The sequence below is a fragment of the Diplotaxodon limnothrissa genome, linkage group LG5 (assembly GCF_057381915.1).
Source record: "Diplotaxodon limnothrissa isolate DT_005_m linkage group LG5, D_limnothrissa_male_GT1.1, whole genome shotgun sequence".
Classification (NCBI taxonomy): domain Eukaryota; kingdom Metazoa; phylum Chordata; class Actinopteri; order Cichliformes; family Cichlidae; genus Diplotaxodon; species Diplotaxodon limnothrissa.
In genome coordinates, this window is record NC_140600.1 from 7,208,603 (window position 1) to 7,226,905 (window position 18,303).

Sequence of the window (18,303 nt, forward strand, 5' to 3'; positions counted from 1 at the left end):
CATTCTGTCTCTCACAGTTGAAGTGTACCTCTGGTGCAAATTACTGACCTCTGTCATCATTTTAAGTGGGGGAACTTGCACAATCGGTGGCTGACTAAATACTTTTTTGCCCCACTGTATATGTAATTGACATTTTTTACTGTAACCGATTCATACAGGAAAATAATGACTATTAATAAGGTTGCTCAAACTTTTGCATCACAATGGTTATAGGAACATAGTGAAGACAAGTTACTTAAGAGAATAAAGAGAGGTTAGGTTATTTTGGAGTAGAGATCCATTTATTAAGAAAATTTTAAAAAGACAGGAACACTCTTTAGAGGTTTGTGGGTGGCTCTTAAAAGAGCCGTTGTGGGGAAGTCACTCAGACTTCAAACAGGCTACTCCTTTGGTTGCCAAGACACAGCTCCCTCTGCCGAGAAGTGGGCCATGAACTTCTCCCTCACCAGGACAGCCTCTCTGGAGGAGTTGTTTGCTGCTACACGACCCAGGCCTTGCAACGGCTCCACCACAGCAGGTGCCACACCCCTCACAGCAGGTGCCCCTCTCTCGTCCACACAGCGCAGAAAATTGTGGAGAACACACGTTGCCTTCACACACTTCTCCGCAATTTCAGGACGGAGCTCCATGGCACGCCGATACAACCTCCACTGTGAGGAGAGGATACCGAAGGCACTCTCCACTATCATCCTGGCCCTGGAAAGGCGATAGTTAAAGATCCTCTTCTCTAAAGGGAGGAGGCGTCCAGGGAAAGGTCTCATGAGCTCACGCCGCAGCGGGAACGCTTCATCAGCCACAAAGACATGGGGCTGGGCTCCACGGTGTTCTCCACCAGGTAGAGGCTGGTCAGGAGGCAGATGGAGAGTCCCAGCCCGAAGAGCCTGACCAAAGGTGGAGTTGGCCAGAATACCACCGTCGCTGGTCCTCCCGTACCCCCCAACATCAATGACACGGAAGCGATGCTCTGCATCCACAACCGCAAGGAGAACAATGGAGAAAGTTCCCTTGTAGTTGTGGAACATGGATCCTGAGTTGGGGGGTGCCTTCGTCTGGACGTGCTTCCCATCCAGAGCTCCACAACAGAGAGGGAAGTTCCAGCGCTCCTGGAATCCCTCTGCGATGGACCGCCAGTCTTCAGTTGAAGGCACAGCCATGAAATCGTCCACTAGACAGTCCCAGATGGCCGTCGCTACCTGGGGGATGATCTGGCTCACCGTGGACACACCGACTCGAAAACTGAACGCGATGGTCCTGAAGGAGTCCCCGGTGGCAAGGAACCTGGACAAAATTGTTTAAAATGTGTATTATGTGTACTGCAGTTACAAAATACATTATTGAAATTCCAAAATTCCAAATTCCAAAACATAAATCTTACATAAAACATTTTGTAATTATAAGGATAATTACAGGATATATATTTGATATAATCTAAAACAGTCTGCAGTGATTATATACAAATATTCAACTATCCCAGAAATTAAACCAGGTATAAATAAACAAAAGGAGTGTGTATCACTACAAAGATTAACCCACAGTGGTCCTAATACCAGTTTGATATCAGCAAACACCGAGAGCATACCTATGACACCACAGCCATGCTATCATTCAACCACTGATAACAGCATAAATCGAATTAAATCGGGACTTGATGAGACCATCTGAGTATCACTAGAAATATTATAAACAGTACCAGTTTGCTATCGGTAAACACCGAGAGCATTCACTGTTAGCATAGCACATCCATGTTAGCAGTGTATAAACGATACACTGCTAACATGGATGTGCTATGCCATCAGTAAACGCCGACAGCATTCACTGTTAGCATAGCACATCCATGTTAGCAGTGTATAAACGATAGTTTATACACGCCGACAGCATTCACTGTTATAGCACATCCATGTTAGCAGTGTATACACGATACACTGCTAACATGGATGTGCTATGCCATCAGTAAACGCCGACAGCATTCACTGTTAGCATAGCACATCCATGTTAGCAGTGTATAAACGATAGTTTATACACGCCGACAGCATTCACTGTTATAGCACATCCATGTTAGCAGTGTATACACGATACACTGCTAACATGGATGTGCTATGCCATCAGTAAACGCCGACAGCATTCACTGTTAGCATAGCACATCCATGTTAGCAGTGTATAAACGATAGTTTATACACGCCGACAGCATTCACTGTTATAGCACATCCATGTTAGCAGTGTATACACGATACACTGCTAACATGGATGTGCTATGCCATCAGTAAACGCCGATAGCATTCACTGTTAGCATAGCACATCCATGTTAGCAGTGTATAAATGGATGGTTTAGCATATATTAGCACAGGTATCAATAAAGGACTACCGTATTGACCACTTTTACTAACCTCAGGCAGACGGACAGGCGCTCTGCAGGTGGGATTGAGCGCCTGTAATTGGTGTCTAGGCGGGCGATTCTGGGACCGACGCGGGAAAGCAGGTCCTCAAACTGGCCGGGTGACAGACGATGATATTGCTGGAATCTGCCGTCATCCAGGCGCAGCTCCTGGAGCAAATGGTGAAACTCACCAAACTGCTCACGCGCCTGGAGGACTTGATGGACCCAGGTACGGCGAGGACGTCTTTTACGCTGCTGCTCTGCTCTCCACAGTAAATAGAGAAGGGAGACTCTCTCTTCAAGCGCTAGCTCGACAGCTGCCATCTTGCAAAGATGGAAACTCCCACATTTCCGGTTCACGCGCGATGGATTTTTCTTGGACACGCGTTGAGACGCGAATGTACACGCATCAAATTAGGGGCGTTTGGGGCGTTTTATTCGCGTCCATCGCGTTCGGTGTGAACACACCGTAACAATTCCAAGGAATTGGACTACTGGGAACTGGGTCTCTAGAAGAACCGGTTCTTGATTGCCATCCCTACTCCCCACCATTGGCTTCAACAAGTTTCTGGCAATTTCTACTAGGGTAACACCCTTTGGGACCAGAAACTCAGACCCTTAGGTAGCTCGATCCAGACCACACTGGGGTAGCTTGGATCTAACAGGTAGATTACTGTTACCTAAAATACTGAAAATAAAAATGTGATAAATTCTCTTATTACTAAAAAAATAGCCATAGCAGGAATTCTGCTTCAACACAGATCCAGACAGGGAATTCAGAACAATCAGTAGTATTTATATTTTCACTGTGCACACACTTCTACAAAATCACAAAGTGTGTGCTGTACTGAAACCCGACACAGCTGGGTGCTCTCTAAACAAAAAATCAGGTTACACTCATCTCAGGTTGCTGTACAGATTAGTGATGTGTCGGTCGCGAACGAAATGGCTCTTACAGCCGGATCTTTGGCGTGAACGACGCGAGCCGGCTCCTTATCGCGAGCTGTGGGGTTTTTTTTTTCTTTCTCTCACCCTCTCTCTCGCACTTTTTTCCCCGCTTCACTCAGCATGCGAGCCTTGTGCTTTATGGTGGGAAGAGGGGGGAGGGGGCGGTAGTTACACTCGCAGTAGCACAGGAACAGAGCGGGAGGGAGAGACAGAGAAAGAGCCAGGGACAACAACGTCACATTAGAAAGGTATAGTAATCATCCACAACTATTTTCAGTTGCAGATGATAAAGGAGTCAGAAAGTTTATTCATGCAGGTCCATATGACAGAGAATGTGCATGTTTTTTTTGTTTTCATATTATAATTTATATTTAATTGTGTTGTGGTTTGCAGTGTTTTGTGTTGTTTCACTTTAAAATTGTTTAAAAGGAAAAAGCTGAAAATGTAATTACTTAAAAGTTGAAATGTAAGTAGTTGGTTTTTGTATTGTACAACACGCAACAGAAGTGCTCCAAGATGCTATTTTCAGCTTTTTCCTTTTACAAATTTAAAGTGTTAAATTTGTAAAAGGAAAAACCTGAAAATTTAAATAGTTTAAAGTTGAAATGTGAATAGTTGATTTTTGTATTATATGTAGTGATGGGATTTCCGGCTCTTTCGGTTCGGCTCACTAAAAAGAGCCGGCTCTTTCGGCTCCCAACCGGCTCTTCAGGTTGTTTTGTTGCTTTAATTAGTTTATTATTAACAATAATATAAAATTATGCACAAAAGGAATTACTAACGTAAAAACAAGTGGTTTTATTTATATATGTTTATATATAAATATATGCGGTGGCCCCTAGAGACAAAACACGTATAAACTCCAAAACACATTTCTAGCATTAACTGAACTTCCAAAGCAGAGCTACTAGATCACTTAAATTACACAATTGAAAGCATGTGTGTATTGTTTGTGTATTTATACACAGGCACTCATATATATATTCAAATAATTTTAAAAAAAGTTCATTTACCTGTTATTACCACACACCAAATCCGGTCGTTGGTACTTGCTGGCTTGTGTAGCCACAAGATAACAAAGGCTCAACACTGCGCCCAGCATCCTGGAGCACTTCTGTTGTCTTTTGTACGTGTTTTGAGTTTTTATGTGCTTCTGAGTTTTTATATGCTTCTGAGTTTTTACGTGCTTCGGAGTTTGTACGTGTTTTTACGTGTTTTGGAGTTTTTACGTGTTTTGGAGTTTGTACGTGTTTTTACGTGTTTTGGAGTTTGTACATGCTTCAGAGTTCGTACGTGATTTGAAGTTTGTATGTGCTTTGTCTCTAGGGGCCACCGTAAATATACTTTTATTTATTCACTCCACATAAAATGTAATAAATAAATCATATAATACAAAAATCAACTATTCACATTTCAACTTTTAACTATTTAAATTTTCAGCTTTTTCCTTTCACAAATTTAAAGTGAAAAGAACACAAAACACTGCAAACCACAACACAATTAAATATAAATTATAATATGAAAACTAAAAGAACATGCATATTCTCTGTCATATGGACCTGCATGAATAAACTTTCTCAATCCTTTATCATCTGCAACCGAAAATAGTTGTGGATGATTACTATACCTTTCTAATGTTGTTGTCCCTGCCTCTCTTTCTCTCTCTCTGGCTCTGTTCCTGTGCTACTGAGTGTAACTACCGCCCCCTCCCCCCTCTGCCCAGCGTAAAGCACAAGGCTCGCGTGCAGAGTGAAACGGAAAAAAAGTGCGAGAGAAAGGCTGAGAGAAAGAAAAAAAAAAAAAACCCACGTGACGGCTCGCGATAAGGAGCCGGCTCGCGTCGTTCACGTCAAAGAGCCGGCTCTAAGAGCCATTTCGTTCGCGAACGACCCATCACTAATTATATGATTTATTTATTATATTTTATGTGAGGTGAATAAATAAAAGTATATTTACGGTGGCCCCTACAGACAAAGCACATACAAACTTCAAATCACGTACGAACTCTGAAGCACGTAAAAATTCCAAAACACGTAAAAACTCCAAAACACGTACAAACTCCATAGCATGTATAAACTCCAAAACACGTAAAAACTCAGAAGCACATAAAAACTCAAAACATGTACAAAAGACAACAGAAGTACTCCAAGATGCTAGGGGCAGTGTTGAGCTCTTGTTACCTAGTGGCTACACAAGCCAGCAGGTACCAACGACCGGATTTGGTGTGTGGTAAAAACAGGTAAATGAACTTTAAAAAAAAAAATTATTTGACTATATATGAATGCTTGTGTATAAATACACAAACAATACACATATGCTTTCATGCTTTCAATTGTGTAATTTAAGTGATCTAGGTAGCTCCGTTTTGGAAGTTCAGATCATGCTAGAGATGTGTTTTGGAGTTTGTACGTGTTTTTTTCTCTAGGGGCCACCGTTTCTATTTATATATAAATATGTATAAATAAAACTACTTTTTTTTTTACATTAGTAATTCCTTTTGTGCATAATTTCATATTATTGTTAATAATAAATTAATTAAAGCAACAAAACAACCTGAAGAGCCGGTTGGGAGCCGAAAGAGCCGGTTCTCTAAAAAGAGCTGGAAATCCCATCACTAATCCACAACTATATTCAGTTGTGGATTATAAAGGATTCAGAAAGTTTATTCAAGCAGGGCCTATATGACAGAGAATATGCATGTTCTTTTTGTTTTCATATTTTAATTTATATTTAATTGTGTTGTGGTTTGCAGCGTTTTGTGTTGTTTCACTTTAAAATTGTTTAAAAGGAAAAAGCTGAAAATGTAATTACTTAAAAGTTGAAATGTAAGTAGTTGGTTTTTGTATTGTACAAAACGCAACAGAAGTGCTCCAGGATGCTAGGCGCAGTGTTGAGCTTGTGTTACCTAGTGGCTACACAAGCCAGGAAGTACCAACAACCGGATTTGGTGTGTGGTAGTAAAAGGTAAATGAACTTTTTTTTTTTTTAATTATTTGAATATATATGATTGCTTGTGTATAAATACACAAACAATACACATATGCTTTCAATTGTGTAATTTAAGTGATCTAGGTAGCTGTTTTGGAAGTTCAGTTAATGCTAGAAATGTGTTTTGGAGTTTGTACGTGTTTTGTCTCTAGGGGCCACCGTATATATTTATATATAAACATATATAAATAAAACCACTTATTTTTTACATTAGTAATTCCTTTCGTGCATAATTTTATATAGTTGTTAATAATAAATTAATTAAAGCAGCAAAACAACCTGAAGAGCTGGTTGGGAGCCGAAAGAGCCGGCTCTTTTTAGTGAGCCGAGCCGAAAGAGCCGGATCTCTAAAAAGAAATCCAGAAATCCCATCACTATCCCCCAGCTGCTATCAGGGAGACAGCAGCTGGCAGATAGCAGAGATATCAGGAGATGTTCCCATCTATGCGTCCAAACTGCAAATTAGTGATGTGCGGATCGATCCTGAAATATCGATTCCTCTGATACCAATCATTTATGTTCTAGAATCGATTCTCACATTAAAATATCGATATTTCCTCTTCCGCCTCTCATAGTTAAATGTAAATGTCTCGCAGCCGCTGGCGTGCGCACTCACTCACAACAATGGCTGAGCGTAGTTGGAGTCATGTGCGGACGTATTTTACATCCACAAACAGCTGAGACGTGGTTTGCGATACATGTGGCAAAAAAGTGAGGTGTTGTGGCCATACTTGCCAACCTTGAGACCTCAGAATTAGGGAGATATTCAAAAGGGCTGTTGGGGGGGTGATAAATACATTTTACAATGTTTATTTATCGGATAAAATACATTAAATGTCACCGTTATTATTGGCCGGCCTGGAAACAGCGGGGGGTGTCCAAATTCAGAGGCTGCTTCCACCTGAGGACCCGGCCTTCGCGGTCTAAAGAAAGCCGGGTAGTACGTCACAGGCTCTCTCGGTGGAGTGAAATGCTGCCGTCTGCTCCTTGCTATCTAAAACAGCGGTCCCCAACCTTTTTTGCGCCACGGACCGGTTTGTGCCCGACAATATTTTCACGGACCGGCCTTTAAGGTGTCGTGGATAAATACAACAAAATAAAACTAGTACCGGTACCGAAAAAAAAGAAGATTTATTCATAACACACGTGAAAAGACCCAGGAAAACCGAGTTAACGAAAAAACGATAACAAAATAACGCTGAAAACCGCTAAAACCCCTGAAAACCATACATTTCACACCCGAGTCTCACTCTCGCGGCCCGGTACCAAATGACTCACGGACCGGGTCCGTGGCCCGGGGGTTGGGGACCGCTGATATAATAGGGCGCTGACGTAACCTCTGGGCCGTCTCACACTTCTGTTTAATTAGTTTTCTGTTTGACGTTTATTCAGCTGTGTGAAAACCCCGGTGGAACCCACCCCATGGATTAATAAAGTTACATTTAATTTAATCTAATCTAATAACTTTAATCTCAGCCAAACCGATTTACTCACGAACAAATAAAACACTGAAAAAGCCAAACAATAAGATTTTTAAGTTATCTAAGTGACTTATATATCATGTTTAACCCGAGCAGCGAAAGACCGCGGGGGTTTGAAAACGATGTGTCGGTCGGCTCAGATATTTGAAGTTTACACAGCTACATGCTCACCTGAAAATATGTTAAAAGGTTTTTTGCGACCCAGAAAGAGAAATAAGAGTAATATTAAAACTAAGCAGCTGCCGTCATTGTTGGAGACTGTAGTTGGCTGGGCTGCGCTATGAATTCTGCGATATGGTTTTTCAATTTTGTTGTCCAGGTGAAAAATCTGGAAAAATTCGGGAGAATGGTGGCTCCGGGAGATTTTCGGGAGGGGCACTGAAATTCGGGATTGTCCCGGAAAAATTGGGAGGGTTGGCATGTATGGTTGTGGCAACATCACTAACCTTGTCAAACACCTCAGAGTAAATATCACAGAATATGACGAGTGTATGTTGAGGTGAACTGAAGAGGATGAGAGGGACAGGTGCTGCTAGGGCGAGACAGAGTCTCTCACAGAGTCCTTTCGTGCTGCAGGCAGGCAAGGTGTTCAAATAGCGCACAACTTAAGTTTTTTTTATTTCTATATGATGAACCCTGCATTATTAAGTGATAAGAACAAGTAATCTGATGTCCTGTAATCATTATGACGCTATAATTTGAGATACAATAAATAAAATAAGTTTTTGTACACAGTATCGGTATTGGAGTAGTATCGTCGATACCACCCTTAATATTACTTGGTATCGGATCGGACAGGAAATCAGTGGTATCGCACATCACTACTGCAAATGAATTGCGCATGAGCAAAGCCACTACTCCCGTACTGACTGTAATGCAGTCAGTTCTTCTTTTACTGTTATGTTGTTTTGTGGGTCACAAGGTTTAAAACTACTTATAAACACACACACACCAAGTTACTCCACCAGAGTGCCTATTGGCGGTCCACTTTTGCTGGTCAAAGCCCGGATAAAGGAGCAGGGTTGGAATTGTGACATTAAAAAAAAACAAACAATAATTGCTAAAAGAAATTTAATCTGTAGTTCTAAATAAATTCTAAATACATTTAGGACGTTTTTAGCTCACTTTGTCTCTTCCACGATGTTATTTTTCTCTCCTACAACGTAGGTTACAATTATATTAGCATGACCAGTTATGCAAATTAGGCGATGACATCATTTAGCGACTTCTAGCGACTTTTAAGACAGCAAATAGCGATTTTCCTTACTGAGGAGTTGGCAACACTGCATACCATAACAGGCAGAGGACAAGGAGCAGCTGATCTCTTGGTCCAAGCTGAGAAACTGGCTGCAGTGGGGACATATTCTCATTCACATCTGTGGGACAGTGCCAATAAGACAATATGTAATGATATCCAACAACAACGGTAAAAGTCAGTTCTAAATAATTATATGGTAAGATAATGGATATTTGAATGTTTAAACGTTAGAACCCACACATTTTAATTTAGTATTTTTTTTCCCTTCATGCAGTTTAATTTTTGATAATTTAATTACAATTCCGAGAATTTGACTTTGTGTAATATTAACTTCATTATTTTTGGTGATGGACAGCTTAATGATTAAAAATTCTTATTTTCTTCGTACACATGGTCATAGGCACTTATAAATTTGTAGTTAAATATTCATGCGTTATCAATTAGTGCATGAAACATTCATATACATGATTTGTATATAAGCAGTGTTTGTAATTTAGCCCCATTGACTGCAAAGAATTTAAACCAATCCTCACAACCAGAATACTTTTTAATCCCTAAAGAAATTATATGTCAAATTATGTTCTATTATCCCGGGACTTTTGAGCCTTTTGCTAAACCCTTTAAATTAAAGCTTAAAGTACACTTCAATCACATTTTGGGGAATGTATAAACAAATACAGAACAAATAGGAAAAATGGATTTTTAAGTTTTAATTTTCTTTTGAGTTCAAGTATACAAGAATTTATTCCTCGTTTCTTTTGAATATGTAGTTCTTTTAAAGTTCTGGTTTTCTGTGCCATGTTTCACTTGGATAGAGTTTCTGCTTTAATTCTGTTCTTCATATGAAGAGATTTTAAAATATTATATTTTGTATGGATTTTTTATATTTCATTTTCTAAAGTTTTTCCGTTTACTCCTGCCTCCCCTGTGCTCCTCGAGATCTGTGGTCAGGTCTCCTTCGCTGTGTTTAATGTGTTCATGTTTTCTTACCTCCTTTTCATTATTTCAGTAGTCCTCAATCTCTTGTGCTGTTGTCTTGTTATCTTGATTCTGTTCACCTGTGCCTTGTGTCCCCAGCTATGCTTAGTCTTCCTGATTACCTCACATGTCTATTTAAACCCCCAGTGTTTCTCATGTCTCTTTCCTTGTCTCTTCCCCTGTGTCTTCACATTTTGCCATCTGTGGGGTTGTTATGCTGTTGGTCACATGTTAAGAGTTTTTTCACCTTAAAGATTTGTTTGCCTTTTGTTTTTCCATCCAATCCTGCTTAGGTAACTGCATTCTAGGTCCTCATCTCCTCATGACTAGATTTAAATCTACCAGCTGTGCCATAATTTAAACATGAAGGTCAAATTTCAACAGCACAAAGTTTTGTCAAAATAATTTTTAAATAAATAATGCAAACATATGCGTGTGATATGCTATGATGGTCACATTAAGGTTAATCTTTTTGCACAACAGATACGCCTTTATGCAAAGCCAACAAACCGTGCACGTGATTTTTGGCAGGGTGTCACAGACAGCAGCCTTGGCATTAAGCTGCTGTTTAGCAAGATTTAAGAACAAGCTGTAGGAAAATTTGTTTTTATGGGTCAGGCAAATGGCTGACCATGGTGTGTGTGTGTGTGTGTGTGTGTGTGTGTTTTCTCCCCCTCCTGAGTCTTCCAATGCTCTGAATCTGAATATTTTCTATTTTATTTAGTTATACCTCCTGCTCTGAAACAGAGCGCATTTTAGCTTTAATAAAAAAAGCCAGGAATGGCACTGACCCTGATCATCCTAACCCACACAATGTAATCTCATCACACTGTAACATTCAGAACATGATTGCCTAAAGTGATAGATGTGATGACATAACAAGGATATTATGCCACGTTACAGCAAAGATTGTTAGGTGAGGCATTTCGGAGTCTAAAGACTAAATTTAAATATTATGGGACATTGACTGTATAGTGACTTGTTTCTTACAACTGCCACTTGTATAAACTCTGATAGTGGATTTTTATTTATAATTTTGGTACCACAGGATCTGCTACCTGCAGCTTCCATCAGAAGGCTCAAACAGTTTGTGTGCTGGTCGACAGAGCAGCAGTAACAGGCTTGTCTGGTTTCCTCTGGGTCTACCTTCTCAGAGATTTGACATTAATTAGGCTAGCTGATACTAATTGCCATCATCTGTTGTCTGCTAAAGAAGATCTCTTGATGTTTGCCAGGCTACTCTGGCCTTTTAAGAACTACAGTCTGCTGTCGCTGTTGGTGGGAGTAAGCGACAAGTGAAAGAATCACTGGGGGGGAGGTTTGCCTATATCATAAAATGAATGAGGGGATACTGTAAGGTTGGAAAAATTAGTCTTACTCTGTTACTGTCAGTCTTTGTATCAGTGTGCTGCTCATTTATATGTTGTGGATCAGAAACTGCTCAAACTTTTTTTTTCTTTTTTTTTTTTTTTTAAATTTTAATTTATTTTTAGTTTTGCATGTTATAAGCAGACAGTGAAGTTAAGATGACAAACACTGGACATGCTAAAAAGTCTGTTCCTCATTGCATCAATGCTTGGCTGTTTGTGTGTAGCCAGGAGCCTTACGATGAAGCATATCTTGCCTTTGGCTTCAGCTGCACAATGGTGGTGCCAAGGTAGGTATCCCTGACAGAATTCATTTCCCCTGCACTCTGGGCTATCCAAATCACGGACAAACAGTATCTCTTGATTTTTAGTTCACAAAAACATATAAAGACTAACCGCTCCGGAAATTCTGGAGATGTTTGCTCTTTATACAGTAAAGTTACAGTGGGATACAAATAATATCTGGCTGATGCTGGCACAATCTGTTCCCCTGTCCAAATTACAGACAAACCGTATCCCACAGTCGTCTGTTTTTAAACCCATTTTGCACAGAGGCATTTTTATTCATATATTTATTTTTAAAGTTAATGATAGCAACGTTGACTATTGTTAAATAGGGGGGGCAAAACAACTACACGTAAAATAATTGCACCATAAAGATTGTTTTTCTGTTATTGGCTTTGTCAAGGCTACATACACGGGTATGAAAATGGAGATTTTCCATTTGGGGGGACCCTCTCTGAAAAGTTTGCTTTTCTGGAAAGCCAGCTAATTTTGTGTTGCTTTTCAAGTGCCTTCATCTCAAATGTTAATAACTAAAGACGGTATTTTGGATTTTGTCTCACTGACTCTCTTGGTTAGAGTTGGTCAAAAAGGAGACTGAAAATTTGACATTAGTCTGAGTGATTCATAAGTCACAGCGCTGTGAAATATGGCTGGTGTAGACTCACAACTTAAGAATGGACAAAATGCATACAGTGTACATAAATTTAATTTAAAAAAAAAATGAATTTGGTCGGGATTTGGATTTTGAAAGTGTTTGTGTTGAATGTAGAAGTTCACTGTGAGGCCTGTTTTTCTAAATGGAGGAACAGTAACTGTGTGTCTATCTACGTGGTTTTAAAAAAACAAAAAACAAACAAAACTGCTGAGCAAGATTAACAGCAAGAGAATTTTGTCCATATGCGCCATTGTAGAAATTAATCTCATGTAAACAATAAGGTGGCGCCCAGTGTGACATCAAAAAAGGCACAAACTTTTGATGTTGCGTGACTAAATCTCTATATCCCTTGTCCACAGGTAAACGCAAAAACAGAGTCCTCAAATCTCCACCCTGGCACGAGTTTTTAAAAATCTGTTTTCGATTGTCCGAAATGCTGTTTACGTGTGGACGAAAAGCCCTAAATGCATAGAAAAGCTGCGTTTTCAAAAATGCCCGTGTAGATGTAGCATAAGTTTATTTTATTGCTACCTGTAATTTATTGCAATTTACTTCAATCGTTTAAATAAAAGGTGAAGTGTGAAATAAAACAAATGGGTGTGTGTGTGGTTGGAGGATGTGTTTGTGCCGGGGAGGGTGGGGGTGAACAAAGGGGGGCCTAGCAAAAAAAGTTTGGGAACCACTGCATTAACCAGCACTGTAAAAACTGTCTATCACCCTCACTATCAACATCCAATCAACACTGTCTTTTGTCTGTCTAGTTAAATATGTACCTTTTACTCTCCATGGCCAGTCAGAGTCTCCATAGTTGCACGTTATGTCTTCCCCCGGCTTGATGTCTGTTACTGCAAATAAACAGAGATGAGGCTGTCCATTCATAGTAATGGTCTTTATTTTGCTGTTTGGACTCACATGATCATCATTAACAAGTCTGCCCAAGGAGTCATCCTCTCTGGCTGTATAAGTGCTGAAACAAAAAAAATTGCAAGACATAAAATGACAAACTTTATGAACAGGCAGAATAAATTCGATTACATTTTTAATTATATGGATTTGCAACAAACTAGCAGTTTGTCTTAATGTGGTCGTCATAACATTTGCAAAAAGTATGCTTTGCATAAATTACTCTAAGGCTACGTTCACACTGCAGGCGAAAGCGCATCAAATCCGATTTTTCTGACCCTATGCGACCCATATCCGATCATGCTATGACAGTGTGAACGGCGCAAATCCGATATTTTCAAATCCGATCTGGGTCACTTTCGTATGTGGTACTGAATCCGATACATATCCGATGTTTTAGAAAGCGACTGCTGTTTGAACGGTCATGTCGCATTAAATCCGTCTTTTACGTCACCAACACAAGACAGAAGCCAATTATCAGCGCCCGATAAGACATCGCGAACGCTTCCTGGCCATCCCGTGTAGATGTCAGTGAAACTGTTGGGAAGACAACGTTGGAGAAACGTGAACATTTTATTTGTACTGTATAATCTGCAGATTCTGACAGAAATCTGCAACTATCCTTTGAAGCACCGCTCCTCTCTAAAACAGCAATAAGGATCATTATTAGGTTATCTACATTATTATGTAAATAACAAAATAACTCAAAGCAAAAATTGGGAAACGTGAAGTCCGAAGTCTTTATATTAAGGGCCATCTGTCAAACAATACTGTTTGCTCTGGGTCTAAACAGAGCGCGTTGTGTGTGAAGTCTTCTTTTGCGCATGCAGGCCGCTTTGAGCGTTCACACTAGAGCGCCTTTGCTGTCGCATTTTATTTGTAGTGTGAACACGCAGACAAAAAAAATCGGATTTGATCAAAAAATCGGAATTGAGCATTAAGACCTGCAGTGTGAACGTAGCCTATTTTACATACCATAATTGTTTTCCATTTTATTGAAATTCGAACAGAAAGACCTTCAAGGCATCATGGTACAATCTTACGGTGCATACACACCGAACGCGATAGAAGCGACCAGAGCTTCACGTTTACATGTAAAGTCAATGGAGGAGCGCGATGAAGCGCGAACTGGGGTCTCGCGAAACTTCAGAAGCAGATTGGCGTCGTGAAAACGCTTTTTTGCCTGATTCACGCGAACAATTAGCGGGACGAAAATACGCACTGCAGTTTGTGTGGTGCATTTTGTGCATTCACGTCTACTGCTCGAGTTGGAAAAATCTGAACTCCAGCTTTAAGTCACGCCGCAACAACCAAATTGGTCGCACTCTAGAGCCCTGTACTATATAGGAACATAGTGAAGACCAATTATTTAAGAGAATAAAGAGAGGTTAGTTTATTTTGGAGGCAAGCTGCATTTATTAACCCTCTGAATCTGTTCAAAAACACCACCCTTTCAGCTTGTTCGTGGCCACAAGTGGCCACCTACAGATTAGGTCTGTAATTTTTTAATTTTGTTTTGTTGCCATTTTTTTTTGCATAAAGCTTTTAAGTAACTTCAGTTTTTTTTACATGATTTTTTAGACTAGCATCAGGGCTGTTCATCAAAATCAAAATTTCATTAAAATTCTGAAATTTAACCCTTTAAATACCAGTTAGAGCACATAATCATAACAACTCATAAATAGAGAAAATCATAAAATCCCAGTTTTTTTTCTAAATAATACATGCCATCTGATTTATTTGCTAACCACGATGAAGGTTAGATGCATAGCAATAATTAACCCCTCAGCAGTCCTACAAATTTTGCCTAAAATTTGTGAAAAAGGCATATCCAAAATAAATTGCATGCTGCTCTTGAACCATTTGGAGTATATGCATGGTTTTGGTCTCTTTTGAAAGGAGACAATCTGTAGTTTGTTCCTGAGGTGTCAGAATCACTTTATGTCATACTGCTATTGAGTAATAGAACTTTGAACACACTAAAAAAGAGAGAAAAAAAAATCCGCCCAAGTTTTTTTTTGTAAGGAATGCATGCAGATGCCTACCTTGTGAGGTATTAGCTGGAAAACACAACAGGATCAAAGCATGAAGCCTTACCAAGCCACAATTCAAATTTGATAACAATATCTTAGAAAATGAGTGTTCTATGCAAGTTTATTTAGGTCTATGTATAGGCGCTACCCAAAAAAGGCCACTTGGAGACTCCAAATGGCCCTTTGTAACAATCAACACATAAAAGGCTGTAATTCTTGAATGCTTTTATGTACAGTCCTAATTTTGGTCTCTAATTAAAGGTTACACTCAGAGCTATTCTTACATCCAGATTTATTGTCAATACTTTACAAAATTACAGGAGCATAAACATTATACAGTGTTTTTTTTTCAATTTCGAAACAAATGTAAAGGGAAAAAAAAGTATTATGGCATTAAAACTCACTATATATACACATTATGTATATGCATCTGTGGGTGTATAAATATATATATAGTTTTTCACACAAATGTATTTTTACAATTATATTTTTTAGAGATCATTGGCATCATGCCAGTCTTTATAACAATCTCGACTTGGCAAAAAGCACAAAGGCACATCACAGGAGGAGCACTTTACTGGTGTCTTTGCCTGGCAGTGTCTGCACCTCAGACGACCTGTGGTGCTGTGTCCACTGATATGCACAGGCTTGTGATGTGCTCTGTTTGGAGAGGGTGATGGTGCGGGCGATGGAGCAAGGCTGCCAGCTGCCGCTGCCAGCTCCTCAATAAGTGTCTCCCGAAAAGCCTTTTGGTGCATGGGTACCTCTCCTTTACCCTTTGTGATGCTCTTGTGAAGCAGGAAGGCATTCACAACAGCAATGTCCAGAAAATGATAAAAAAATGTCTTATACCACCTCTGAGTCTTGTGGATGACTTTATAGTAGTTTATCAAGGCATCGGAGTGGTCCACCCCACCCATGCACCTGCATTGACAGAAAAAACAAGAACAAACAGAATTGAATAACAAGAACAAACAAAATTGGATTTCCAAAAAACAAAATAAATAACATAATAGTTATATAGATTGTTGAATATAAAATACATACCGATTATACTCCTTCACTGCTGGTGGAACAGAGATGTCTTTCAGCACCCAGTGTCCATCTGCATCTCTAACTCTCCTTTGAACAGTGTCCCCAGCATGGGCTGTGTGGAGGGTTGAGCACAGGAACACATCCCTTGTGTCTCGCCACTGAACGAAGAGAAGGGAGTCCTTTCGGATCCATCTTATGCTGCCACGGGGAGATTTAGAGTCCAGGCAATTTTTTTTGGTTTTTGGAAATCCAATTCTATTTGTTCGTATTGTTCCACATGCCCAGATCCTCTTCTGAAGGAGGTCACAGAAAAGGGAGGGACTACTATAAAAATTATCTACAAAAAGTTTGTATCCTGTGCCAAGCAACCGTGTATCGATAAGATCCATCACGGATTCATAACTTAGTCCCTTGCCACTGTTTCCCTGCAGCTTCCCTTCATACACGAAAAAGTCCCATGTATATCCGTTGCTCGAATCTGCCAAAACAAAAAGTTTGTATCCCCAGCGAACAGGCTTATTTTTCATGTATTGCTTTATTCCAATACGTGCTTTGGAGGCAACCATTCGCTCGTCAATGGAAATTTCTTGGCCAGGGTTATAGTTTATTTTACAGACCTCCCTCATCTCCGTGTATAATGGTTTTATTTTGCAGAGACGGTCAAAATCTGCCGTACCTCTTCTCTGCTCATTAGCAGCATTGTCCTCCAAACTGCTTAGGTGAAGGGAGCGGCAGATCCTTTGAAACTTCTTACCAGACATTATTTTTTTAGGGAATGGAAGGCTGTACAGTTTACTACCTCGCCAGTAATCAGTGATTGCAGGGAGTTTGACCAGACCCATATAAATCACCATGGCCATAAAAGCATACATGTCCTGTAAAGTCAAGTCAATCCATGGGTTAGAGGGCTTGTGGCATGTTGATCCAAAGTCATTTGTGTTTTTAATTATTGTCAGCAACATGGAGTTTGTGAAATAAAGTTGAAAAAGCTGTAAAAGTGTGTATGAAGCTGTAGGTATGATCTGAGGTCCTGGTGATTTGATGGGCCTGAAGGTGGGCTGTGGTGGTATTATGTCTGGAGCATCTGTATCATTCCATCCCTCTTCAGATGTACTGGCTGGCATCTCAGCTTGACTGCTGCCAGTTCTCCCTCTTCCTCTTCCTCTCCCCCTCCCTCTTGGCCTTCTGCTTCCAGAAACTCTTTGGAAAGTGGAAGGATGTGGCTCCTCTTCTGACGAAATGCTGTCATCGTGTTCCTCTGTACTTGTCTTTTTACTGGCTGGCTCCCATAGTTCATCTGATTCTGATGATTGTCTGTGATATACAAAAAAACAACAACGATATAAGTTAGCAGGAACACCTCAAAACACACACAATATAAATATATATATATATATATATATATATATATATATATATATATATATATATATATATATATATATATATATATACACACATTATATAAAGACACACGACGTGAGTTAGTAAGAACACAATCAAAACACAAAGATGCACACACACAAACAAACAATATAAACACAGCAGGAGTTAGTAAAAACGCATCAAACACACAGAGGAGCAGGCGCGCACACACACAAAGGCGCACACACACACAGTAATATCATTGTATGATATAATAAACACTTACATGTCGAGAGTAGCGTCTCCTCCATCCAAAAAAATATCCTCTGCTACCGAGTCAACAAAGGAAACATCACTGTCTTCTTCGGAAATATCTTCCTCCGACTGATCACTGTCACGCCGAGTGCATTGTTCGAGGACTTCTTCCAGTGAGAAGTAAGTTTTCCTCTTTGCCATTTTGTACTTACAAAGCTCCTTTGGTCGCAAGTTCTCTCAAAATGCTGTATGAACACAGACGCTGTCGTCGCTATGAAAGTTTACGCAAAAGCGCACGAGTGACAAAAACCTTTTGCGCATGCAAATAAAAGGGGAAAAACAAGTGTCCTCCCCCTTAAGCTGCATATCAATCTTCTT

The 18,303-nt window shown here is 39.9% G+C and overlaps 1 pseudogene; it reads right to left on the reverse strand.

Annotated features, from left to right (window-relative positions):
• Nucleotides 1-478: 478 nt before the first annotated feature.
• On the reverse strand, nt 479-17,554 carry LOC146631516 (uncharacterized; annotated as a pseudogene).
• Between the last annotated feature and the right edge of the window lie 749 nt (nt 17,555-18,303).